At 44.7% G+C, this 12,507-nt stretch overlaps 1 protein-coding gene and 1 long non-coding RNA gene across 4 annotated transcripts in view; one reads left to right on the top strand and one right to left on the bottom strand.

Moving 5' to 3' along the window:
* The window catches only part of LOC139471388 (rho guanine nucleotide exchange factor 10-like protein), a 60,261-nt gene that overhangs the window by 33,459 nt on the left and 14,295 nt on the right, over positions 1-12,507 (bottom strand). The window lies entirely within an intron of this gene.
* Positions 2,635-12,185, top strand: LOC139471389 (uncharacterized). Its single transcript, XR_011653836.1, has 4 exons — positions 2,635-2,721; positions 6,994-7,046; positions 11,713-11,849; positions 12,064-12,185. It is a non-coding gene; the product is annotated as an uncharacterized lncRNA (long non-coding RNA).

The raw sequence follows: 12,507 nt of genomic DNA, 5'->3' as shown, positions 1-12,507 counted from the left end.
CCATGCTCCCTCCTAGAAACATTTCCAAAGCCTCTATTGTCCACGAAGGAGGAAATAATAGCCACAATTAACTCAAACAGTTACAAACAACCAAATCTGTTAACAAATGTTTGCCGGGGCACTTGAGAAACAATCACATCCTGAAATTTAAATCTTGTGTTTCTTCCCAAATGGCCGCCCTGTGAAATGAAAGTGAGGCTACTTGTGGTAAATACGACAGAATGGCCGCCAGTCAGGTAGCATCAATACTGGACAACGGATTACCCACAATGCTTTTCTTGCCTTGACTAAACAACAATGTTTGACTGGTAAACTGACTTCAAATGTTCTTGTTTTGTCAGACAATTAGTGTTAGCGTTTGTTTTCTTTACTCTAGAAATATGTTGGGAACTGTTCACCCATCAAACACACCATTGCCTTTTTATCATTTTTGTCATACCATTCTACATGGTCTTAAAGATATCTGCTGGTCTGTGCTGGTCTGTTCTTTCAAAGATAGGTATTTATAACATCTAGATGATGTTATCTAAATTTCCAATTAAAAAATGAAGGGCGTTAGCATGCATTCTCTTGTGCTAAGGGCACTGTTTAACTGCGCATCTAATCACGCTAGCAGCTCACACGAAAATCACTCATTATTTTGCATATATGTATAATTAATCATGTTAATAGATCTTAACATTAAAAAATATTTTAACCACATAATTGGATTAAATATATAATGTTTAAAGCCAATGAATAAAGACATCTGATAATAAGTGATATTCCCTTCAATATGTCATACAAGCATGCGTATAATATGCTAAATTGACTTGATGTTTGAGCTGCAAATCAACATCTGACAAATGTAAGACATATCCAAACATGACAAGAATTAATTATTTCATACTCTGTAGCCATTGTGACCCAAATGAAAGCTCTTAACTGTAAATAGATTTCTTGACTAGTGAGATCCAGACTAACAAGGTCCCAAGACTAACAAGGTCCCAAGAATAACAAAGTCCCAAGACTAACAAGATCCAGACTAATGAGGTCCCAAGACTAAGGAGGTGCCAGACTAACAAGGTCCCAAGACTAACAAGATCCAGACTAACAAGGTCCCAAGACTAAGGAGGTGCCAAGACTAAGGAGGTGCCAAGACTAACGAGGTCCCAAGACTAACAAGATCCCAAGACTAAGGAGGTGCCAAGACTAACAAGGTCCCAAGACTAATGAAGTCCCAAGACTAACAATGTCTTACTGTTCTAAGGATCTTCCTCAATAATCAATGATAAAATTTGAGGCCTTAAAACAGAATACACACAATACACTCAAGGGAAACAGAAACATCCTACCAGGATTGTTGTCAATCTCATCGTATGTCGGCGACTCATCATAGAAAATGGAGGAAGTGTTCAGTAAATGTTTGTTTTCCTCTACATTGGGCTTCGTCCCTTTGTTCACACCAGGCAAGCGTTTCTTCCCGTTATGTTTGTGAACTTTCTGTTCACTTACATACGCCACGTTTCCATATGTATTGTCACATGACGGGTCACATGACGGGGCACCTACTGCATCACTCCCTGCATGGTTTGCTTTACTGGGTTTAGATTCACCAACATTCGACGTCTTCTTCTTTTTACAAACACGGATCACATTTTGTTTACATCCGCTGGTCACATTTTGTTTACATCGGCTGGTCACATTCTTTACCTGATCTATTCCACAATTCTCGTATATTTCATCTCCATCTTCATCACACTCTAAAATTACAGGTGGTTTCCCTTCTGCTTCACAATCTCTTCGTTTATTCCCAGAAGTCAATGTTCTCGGACAATCAGGCTCAGGTGCCTTGCCTCCACTCACACTTACAGATGCATCACGCTCATCGCGTTTACATCCCTCACGTTTTTGAAAGAGCGGACTTCGTCCACTAATATCACGAATTTCTTGAACTTTAAAGCCAGGCTTTGGGAGATCCCTTTTCAGCGGCCTGGCTAGATCGACGTCTTCATAAACATCTGTCTCTTCATCTTTTTCCTTCCTCCAAAAATTTTCATAAATCTGACACTTGACCTTTTCTGATCGTCGGTGCTTCAGCTGCAAATGTGACTTGTCCCGCTCTTGACAAGGTTCAAAATTTCCTCCTGGGTGTTTGGCCAGTTGACTTAATATGCCTTGCACCTTAGCTCCACAAGAACCTTTCGTGGTTTTCATAATTGACTTGTTAACATTAGCATCATAATAAAAGAACAGTGTTCAATTACTCCACATGTAGTCCACTACTCATTCATCACAAAGAGGCTAGACTTCCGTGTGTTAAATCAACTGTTGTGAAAGTAGGGGAATTGTTGCCACGGGGGAGTACTTCCTGATTACAAATGGAACATAATTAACCATTATATGTCAACATGGCATCCTTCATCACTTTAACTCCTCCTCCTCCTCCTCCCCAAATGGATGACACAGGCAACAAACTCCAGTTGAAAAATGTTTCACAAAGTTTGCAGGTACAGGTGACAGATTATTTATTGATTGTTTGCACGTTTTGTGTCGTGTCTGATTGACAATAAGGAAGTCAGTGGTTAATACCAGTCTCATCTTCCTTATAAACGATAAAGTCATGCAAATGTACAATTCAATTTCTTTTAGAAACATCGTAGGAGAGAGACAAGCATCTGACACAGAGAGATGAAGGTCTGGGAAACAATCGGATTTTCCCTCCACCAAGACAGTCTCGGGGTATGTTTAATTCCACAGTTATGTCTCCTAGTCCTAACCTTTCATATATTTGCAACATTTGTCATTCTCTAAAGGGATGAAAGACGACCCTACACGAGGTTCTGGTCGACATGGTAAAACCAGGCAAGCAGTGACTTGAGCTAGGACACTGAGGTGATGACATAAGTTTGACTCGCCAGGTCACTGAAGGTATTATTATGTCTACCAAAACCAAGAAGCAGTGTTTTATCCAACTTATGAACCATCGAAACATCATTTATTAATATTTGTTTAATATCATGTATAAAAGTGAGTTACAATAGTCTAAAGAATTGCTCTTAAGATATCACACCAGGTCTTACAAGCAAAAAGGAAAACCTCACACCAGGTCTGACTAGGAAAAAGTAAAACCTCATACTAAGTCTTACTAGGAAAAGTAAAACCTCACACCAGGTCTGACTAGGAAAAGTAAAACCTCACACCAGGTCTGACTAGGAAAAAGTAAAACCTCATACCCGGTCTAACAAGTAAAAAGTAAAACCTTATACCCGGTCTAAATAGGAAAAAGTAAAATCTCAGACCCGGTCTAACTTGGAAAAAGTAAACTCATTAGAGGTTATTACGAAGAAACAAGTGAGGTAAAAAACAACGGTAACGGTGAATATCCGTCACAGGTTTATGAGCCATATTGGACTTTTAACACAGAGGTAATCAGGGTTGCTGGGCTGAGACTAGTCCAGATTTACTACCTGGGTATACGACCCCAGATTACGTGACCCCTACCTTGGTCTGATTGGAAATTATCATATCAGAGAGAAGGCAAAACTATTTAGATACACTTAAAAAAATCTGATCATGCATACACTGAAGATGACTGAAGCTTTGTCTTTACTTAAATGACGGGAATGAGTGCGTGCATAGTCAGAAACAAATGCGAACATTAGCGACGTGTAGTGGAACCACAGAGTTTTATTGTTGTCATTTAACGATAACACGTGATCAACCACGGGTCTGGGTAGTCCCGCGGGTACAGAGGTCCTACTCAGGATCCACCCGACCCCAGTACCCGAGGTACCCCTTCCAGCGGTACAGGTATGGGGTATCCAGGACCCACCCGACCCTAGTACCCGAGGTACCCCATCCAGCGGTACAGGTATGGGGTATCCAGGATCCATCCGACCCCGGTACCCGAGGTACCCCTCCCAGAGGTACAGGTATGGGGTATCCAGGACCCATCCGACCCCAGTACCCGAGGTACCTCACCCAGCAGTACAGGTATGGGGTATCCAGGACCCATTTGACCCCAGTACCCGTTACCTCACCCAGCGGTACAGGTATGGGGTATCCAGGACCCACCCGACCCCAGTACCCGTTACCTCACCCTGCGGTACAGGTATGGGGTATCCAGGACCCATCCGACCCCAGTACCCGTTACCCCACCCAGCAGTACAGGTATGGGGTATCCAGGACCCACCCGACCCCAGTACCCGTTACCCCACCCTGCGGTACAGGTATTGTATCCAGGACCCACCCGACCCCAGTACCCGAGGTACCTCACCCAGCAGTACAGGTATGGGGTATCCAGGACCCACCCGACCCCAGTACCCGTTACCTCACCCAGCAGTACAGGTATGAGGTATCCAGGACCCACCCGACCCCAGTACCCATTACCTCACCCAGCAGTACAGGTATTGTATCCAGGACCCACCCGACCCCAGTACCCGTTACCTCACCCAGCAGTACAGGTATGAGGTATCCAGGACCCACCCGACCCCAGTACCCGTTACCCCACCCAGCAGTACAGGTATTGTATCCAGGATCCACCCGACCCCAGTACCCGAGGTACCCCACCCAGAGGTACAGGTATGGGGTATCCAGGACCAGATATATACATGCTTGAAACACCTGACACAATCCAGTCACCACTTTACCTATGACCATGATGACAGTAAGATTAACAAAAGAGGCTGTATGTATGACAACAATAGTAAGCAGACCGTCACTCACCTGGATCATGCTGATTAGCTCTGAGATTCTTCTGAACAACTATCATCCTAAAGAGGGCGTTTATTGCCACAAACTGTCATATCCCGGCAATAACACGTACATGACGCTAAGATCAAACTCTACAATGAGCCGCTGGGGCAACAGGTCACCTCCAAACCTGCTCAATCATACCCAAAATAGAAATACTGAATCGGAAAGGACAACTTTAAAAAGTGTTCACGGTGTTTCGAAAATCATTTATCAAGATCACTAACATGAACAATAATCTGTGTTAACTTCTGCAGTTGACCTACATAAACATGAAAAACGTCTTAAACACACAGCATTTCTGGGAAATGCTGACAGGAATGAATACAGGTAAATAAGAGTACCTGATGACCCTACAATTTCAACTAAATGTTAGGTCATAATACCGCATATCGCCGTCTTGCAAGCGACCCCACTAGGGTTGGCACAAGTCCAAATTTACTACCCGGGTACCCCCTATTACCTGACCCTTCCCAGGTACACTACCCCATTACCCCCGACCCCGACCCCTGAGCAGGTAACCCACCCCACACCCCTATTGCATGACCCTATCCAGGTACAGCCCCCAACCCCCCCGACCCCCCCTCCCTCCATTCTATGACCCGACCCTACCCTGGTACCCCCCCCTTCCATTGCCCGACCCTATCCAGGTACACCCCCACCCCACCCCACCCCTCTGTTACCCGACCCTACCCAGGTACCCATTGTAGGTCTCAGGAGTCGGGTACAAAATGTCTGATTGGGAAACGTTTGACCAAACTGTTGTCTAAAAGGTATGCGGATACACGTATAATCTGATCTAGTCAGGCATACACGGAAGTTGACTGAAGTTTTATCTTTATTCAAACAGATAAAGTCAGAAAGAAAGGGTGTACAGTCAGAAAAAAATGCAAACATTAGTGACTTGTTGAGTAACCATTAAACAATATATCACCTCACTAACCCTGTGTCTGGGTAATCCTGTGGGTACCCGGGTCCTACTCAGCACCCATCCGACTCCAGTGCCTGAGTTACCTGTCCCAGCCCTAGACCCCGCCCACCTGTTAGACACCCCCCTGTACAAGCCTTCAAAATTGATGCTAATTTATATATGCCATCTTTCAAGTGAATCGGAATGAAGCACATCACCAGCGCAAACACTATCCCTACATAATAAAAATGGGTTGTTTTCCACAGAAAAAAATTACAATGTATCCCTTCAGCTTTTTCAGGGAAACGAACAGATTACAGTTAAGCTGGGTCAATACAGATTTAAAATTTTAGATAAAACATCACTAGACATGATGAGGTACTGATTAAATTGTATTTCCTGTTCTGCAAGGCAGAATGAATTATTTGATTTTCATCCCTACCCTACTCCCTACCAAGCCGTCGCCCATCCCACTGCAGTCCCCGGGGCGGTGGGGTAGCCTTGTGGTTAAAGTGTTCGCCTTTCACGCCAAGGACCTGAGTTCGATTCCCAATATGCGTACAATGTGTGAAGCCCATTTGTGTCCCCTGCCGTGATATTGCTGGAATATTGCTAAAAGCGGAATAATAAAACCATACTCACTCACTCACTCTTTCACTAAAGTTGTGAATACACTTCAGGTCATGAATGTTCCCATATCTTTCTGAGTGAGTGAGTGAGTTTGTTGATTTAACGCCACACTCAGCAATATTCCATCTATATGACAGTGGTCTATAAATTATCGAGTCTGGACCAAACAATCCAATGATTGATATCATGGGCATCGATCCACGCAATTGGGATCAATGACATGCATCAACCAAGTCAGCGAGCCTGACCACCCGATCCCGTTAGTTGCCTCTTACGACAAGCATAGTCGCCTTTTGTGTCAAAAATGGGTTGCTGAAGACCTATTCTACCCCGGATGTTCACGGGTCAAATTTATTCCAGACTATTCACACATCCCTTCTGACTTGTATACTTTTGAATAAAGATGAAGCTTCACTCGACTTCAGTTATGCATGATCAGACCGTTTTACAGTGGACCAAAATACTGCCAGGGCTCAGGGACCCGTTCCACAAAGGGATCTTAGCGCTAAGTCGATCGTAACTCCCATTCTTTAACACTGACTTACGACAATCGTAGCGCTAAGATCGCTTTGTGGAACGGGGCCCTGGTCAAACAATTCCCTATCGGACACATTCTATCAATCTCAGGTAGGGTTGGGTAATATTGAAGTAAATTTGGACTCGTCTTCGTCTTATCATGCTTATAGATAACCTAATTTATTCTTTTGATGATGTTTCAGATGATGTTACTTGTTGCTCCTTCATCAGATGAATACTTAGTGAGCCCATACAGGTGAGTCAGTGATAAGGTCGGGGTCTCAAGTGTGAGCTGGCTCATGTCGATACCAGTTCTGCCATGGAGTCCCCACAGCAACACCACACCTTCAATGCTGAAGTACGTGAGCATCCAAGTGGCCATCCCACACACTACCTCCTTCCTCCCCCTCCTCCTACTTGCCCCAGTTCTCCCCCCTCCGCATATCATCATATGAATCTCCAGTCTGGATGCTGACTCACAGCTTCATGGGCATCTAGGTTAATATCAAGACTGAGCCTGCTGAGAGAGGCAGTGTTCCTGTAGTCCGACAGACGCAACCGCAAATATTTATAAAACAACTACTTCCTATTCTCGCCCCTTTTTCAACTCTAGCATCCCATTCTCATCCCCTTCTCAACTCCAGCATCCCATTCTCATCCTCTTCTCAACTCTAGCATCCCATTCTCATCCCCTTCTCAACTCTAGCATCCCATTCTCAGCTCTAGAATCCCATTCTCCTCCCCTTCTCAACTCTAGCATCTCATTCTCAGCTCTAGCATCCCATTCTCAGCTCTAGAATCCCATTCTCAGCTCTAGAATCCCATTCTCCTCCCCTTCTCAACTCTAGCATCCCCTTCTCAGCTCTAGAATCCCATTCTCCTCCCCTTCTCAACTCTAGCATCCCCTTCTCAGCTCTAGAATCCCAATCTCACCCCCTTCTCAACTCTAGCATCCCATTCTCAGCTCTAGCATCCCATTCTCAGCTCTAGCATCCCCTTCTCAGCTCTAGAATCCCAATCTCACCCCCTTCTCAACTCTAGAATCCCATTCTCAGCTCTAGCATCCCATTCTCAGCTCTAGCATCCCCTTCTCAGCTCTAGCATCCCATTCTCAGCTCTAGAATCCCAATCTCCTCCCCTTCTCAACTCTAGCATCCCATTCTCAGCTCTAGAATCCCTTTCTCCTCCCCTTCTCAACTCTAGCATCCCATTCTCAGCTCTAGCATCCCATTCTCACCCCTTCTCAACTCTAGCATCCCATTCTCAGCTCTAGAATCCCATTCTCATCCCTTTCTCAACTCTAGCATCCCATTCTCATCCCTTTCTCAACTCTAGCATCCCATTCTCATCCCTTTCTCAACTCTAGCATCCCATTCTCATCCCTTTCTCAACTCTAGCATCCCATTCTCATTCCTTTCTCAACTCTAGCATCCCATTCTCCTCCCCTTCTCAACTCTAGCATCCTATTCTCAGCTCTAGAATCCCATTCTCCTCCCCTTCTCAACTCTAGCAATATCGCAGCAACAGCTCCGATCATGAACAGCAGGACATTATCAACAAACTAGACGATTTTCAATCTATGAATATTTCACGACCTGGAACCGACCTCGGGTCAGGTATTGACACAGTATTCCCCATCTATCATCGATGTGTCAGCTGTACTCAAGTTATGTTGAGGGCAAATCTGTCACATTTCCGCAGCCATGGGTCAAGTGTGCTCTTCCTTTGTCAACTTTCTGAACAACATTAAATGGTTTCTTCGAGTACATTATGTTGAGAGTCTTTGTAACAAATCGAATGAATTAGCATGACAGTAAACAAGCTCCCATACTGATCCTATAACAAGTGAAAAAGATTTTTTCCCCAACAGAAGTCTATTACAAAGATACCTCACAGACTATATAGTCCAGTGACAAGAGGATCTGACAATCCTGTGATTGATATTGTGCGCAATGCCCCACGCCATCGGGGACAAGACATGTAATCAACCACTTCACCAAGATTAACCACTGGTGGGACCTGGTCCCTCACTGAATCCCGGGGGGCATAAATACTAAGCTTGTTTGTTTGTTTGTTTGTTTGTTGTTTAACTCCGCACTCAGCAATATTTTAGCTGTATGACAGCGGTCTGCAAATAATCGAGTCTGGACCAGACAATCCAGTGATTGACATCGTGATCATCGATCCACGCAATTGGGATACAATGACATGCATCAACCAAGTCAGCAATTCTGTTAGTTGCCTCTTACAACAAGCATAGTCACCTCTTACGTCAAGCATGGGTTGCTGTAGACCTATTCTACCCTGGATCTTCACGGGGGAGACAAGCATGGGTTGCTGCAGACCTATTCTACCCTGGATCTTCACGGGGGAAACAAGCATGGGTTGCTGTAGACCTATTCTACCCCGGATCTTCACGGTGGAGACAAGCATGGGTTGCTGTAGACCTATTCTACCCCGGATCTTCACGGTGGAGACAAGCATGGGTTGCTGTAGACCTATTCTACCCCGGATCTTCACGGGGGAGACAAGCATGGGTTGCTGTAGACCTATACTACCCTGGATCTTCACGGTGGAGACAAGCATGGGTTGCTGTAGACCTATTCTACCCCGGATCTTCACGGGGGAGACAAGCATGGGTTGCTGTAGACCTATACTACCCTGGATCTTCACAGGGGACTATAACTTGTACTGGCTCGTTTACCAATCTCTATACTGAATAAAAATATGTTAATAACACAAAAACCAAAAAATTGATGGAAAAAATGGCATATAGAGAATGAATTAAATCAACACTTAGTCTTTGAAAAATTTCTTTAAAATAATTGTATTTGTTTTTTCTTAAAATGAACCTTTCCTCTTCTGCTGTTTGTGGAATCAAGGAAACTAGACTTTGTTTAGTTTGATCTTGACTTGAAGGCTTTTAGTAAAATAAATAAATATATATATATATTCCACAGTCATGGTGCAGGACAAAGAATGAATGTGTACATTGTTCTTTAACACAAGTCTGTCACTAGAAACCAAGAAAAGAGAGTTTATCCTGATGCCCTGAGTGAGGGAGATGGGTTTACGACACTTTGAGCAGTATTTCAGTTATAGTGAGGACATCCTACCATCACGTTAATCACGTCAGGAGTAAAGGAGATATGGTGGTTTTAAAAGCTGTAAAGATGGCAAAGAGACACAGAGCCATCCAAACTGATGATGCTGCTGTGGTTCCCTGTGGCAGTAGGAAAACACATCTAGATCCATTTTTTTACTTATCATATTACCATGACAACAGACTGGTAGCTTCTTTATAAATGCCTTGGAGTGCCAGTTTTGAGAAAGGTAAATGCAGATTTAGAACAATACATTTATGTCATTGAAAAGAAGGAAACGTGGCAAATGTCACCCAAACAGACAGATAATATGACAACCCTGGAAGTGTCAAAATGTCATCAACGCATGGTTTTCATTTTGATCACTTTAAACAGCTGATGATAATCTATCATGGATGTTTATACAACTATTAATACTTCCTTACTCATATCAACCGTTGTTGTGACCCCATATTTTATCAGCTAAGGAAAACCGTTGAAAAAACAGGACAAAACTCATAAAGTCAAATCAATATGGGGCAGAGGAGTAGTCTGGAGGTTAAAGCACTTAACATCACTCACTCACTCACTCACTCACTCACTCACTCACTCACTCACTCACTCATCCACCCACCCACTCACTCACTCACTCACTCACTCACTCAGTCACTCACCCACCCGCCCACCCACTCACTCACTCAGTCACTCTCTCTCACTCACTCAAACACCCACCCACCCACTCACTCACTCACCAACCCATCCACCCACTCACTCACTCACTCACTCACCAACCCATCCACCCACTCACTCACTCATCCATTCACTGACTCACTCACTCACTCACCCACCCACCCATTCACTCAAACACCCACCAACTCAGTCACTCACTCAGCCACCCACTCACTCACTCACTCACCCACCCACCCATTCACTCAAACACCCACCAACTCAGTCACTCACTCACCCACCCACTCACTCACTCACTCACCCACCCACCCATTCACTCAAACACCCACCAACTCAGTCACTCACTCAGCCACCCACTCACTCACCCACCCACCCACCCACCCACCCACTCACTCACTCACTCACTCACTAACCCACTCATTCACTCACTCACCAACCCACCCACCCACCCACCCACCAACCCATCCACCCACTCACTCACCCACCCACCCACCCATTCACTCAAACACCCACCAACTCAGTCACTCAGTCAGACAGCCACTCACTCACTCACTCACTCACTCACTCACTCAGCCACCCACTCACTCACTCACTCAACCACCCACCCACTCACTCACCAACCCACCCACCCACTCACTCACTCACTCAACCACCCACCCACTCACTCACCAACCCACCCACCCACTCACTCACTCACTCACCCACCCACCCACTCACTCACCAACCCATCCACCCATTCACTCAAACACCCACCAACTCAGTCACTCAGTCAGACAGCCACTCACTCACTCACTCACTCACTCAGCCACCCACTCACTCACCCACTCACCCACTCACTCACTCACCCACCCACCCATTCACTCAAACACCCACCAACTCAGTCACTCACTCAGCCATCCACTCACTCACCAACCCACCCACCCACCCACTCACTCACCAACCCACCCACCCACTCACTCACCCATCCACCAACTCACCGACCCACTCGCTCACTCATTTACTCACACATACTGACTCACCCACCCACAATACCACCCACTCTTGACTGATATATTACTTCTAAATCATGTACACCGCGTCATCCTATTATAGGTCCTACAAATGACGAAATACATTCCTGTAATAAGGATAATTAATTTATATCTTTTCCAGGTTTATTCAATAAACACACCATCAAAACAAACATGACCTCGGCCAACAGACGTTGTCCACGTTTAGGAGTAACCTACATGGAGTGAGTGAGGAGCGTTGTTTCAACGCAGAATAGGTCTCCTCCAGCTTGTAGACAGGTAAGAGTGTCGGTTTTGTAATGCTATTATCACTATTCAAGCAATATCACGGCAGGGGACACAAGAAATGGTCTTCAAACACTCAATGCTGATGCTGTGTTTCTGATTTTCTGACTTGCGGAAAGAAAGCTTTACCCCTGTTGGCACAAGCCAATCATTGGTGTGATAATAAATGATGACAAGAGCCAATCAAAAAGCCTGTTTTATGTTTCAGATACTGCAACAAAGCTCCTAACGGCAATACTTCCTTCCCAGGGTGCCGCTGTACAAAGCGACCTTAGCGCTGAGGTGATCGTAACTCCCATACCTTAACACAGACTTACGACAGTCGTAGCGCTAAGGATGTTTTCGTAGAAGGGGACCCTGTGCTCAAACATCGGAGTGTGATGACAAGAGACAAGACAAGAAGTTTATTGTATGAAAGGCCTCCGGTCTCCGGCCTCTATCCGAATACACACAATATATACATACTTTCAACATATGTGCATTCTAGGAGACATTTGTATTTACAAGTTCTTGACGAATATTGAGTGCTTGATGGAGAAATTGAGCTAGGCTGTAGATTACATCAGAAGATTGATTAGACATAAGTGATATAAGGGATGTGGTACATTGCTGTTTAAGGTATTTAGCGGGTATAAAACGTTTTCCGATATCT

The sequence above is a fragment of the Haliotis cracherodii genome, unplaced genomic scaffold (genome assembly GCF_022045235.1).
Source record: "Haliotis cracherodii isolate W230 unplaced genomic scaffold, xgHalCrac1.p SCAF_22, whole genome shotgun sequence".
Taxonomy (NCBI): Eukaryota; Metazoa; Mollusca; class Gastropoda; order Lepetellida; family Haliotidae; genus Haliotis; species Haliotis cracherodii.
This window is presented reverse-complemented; position numbering and strand designations above follow the sequence as displayed.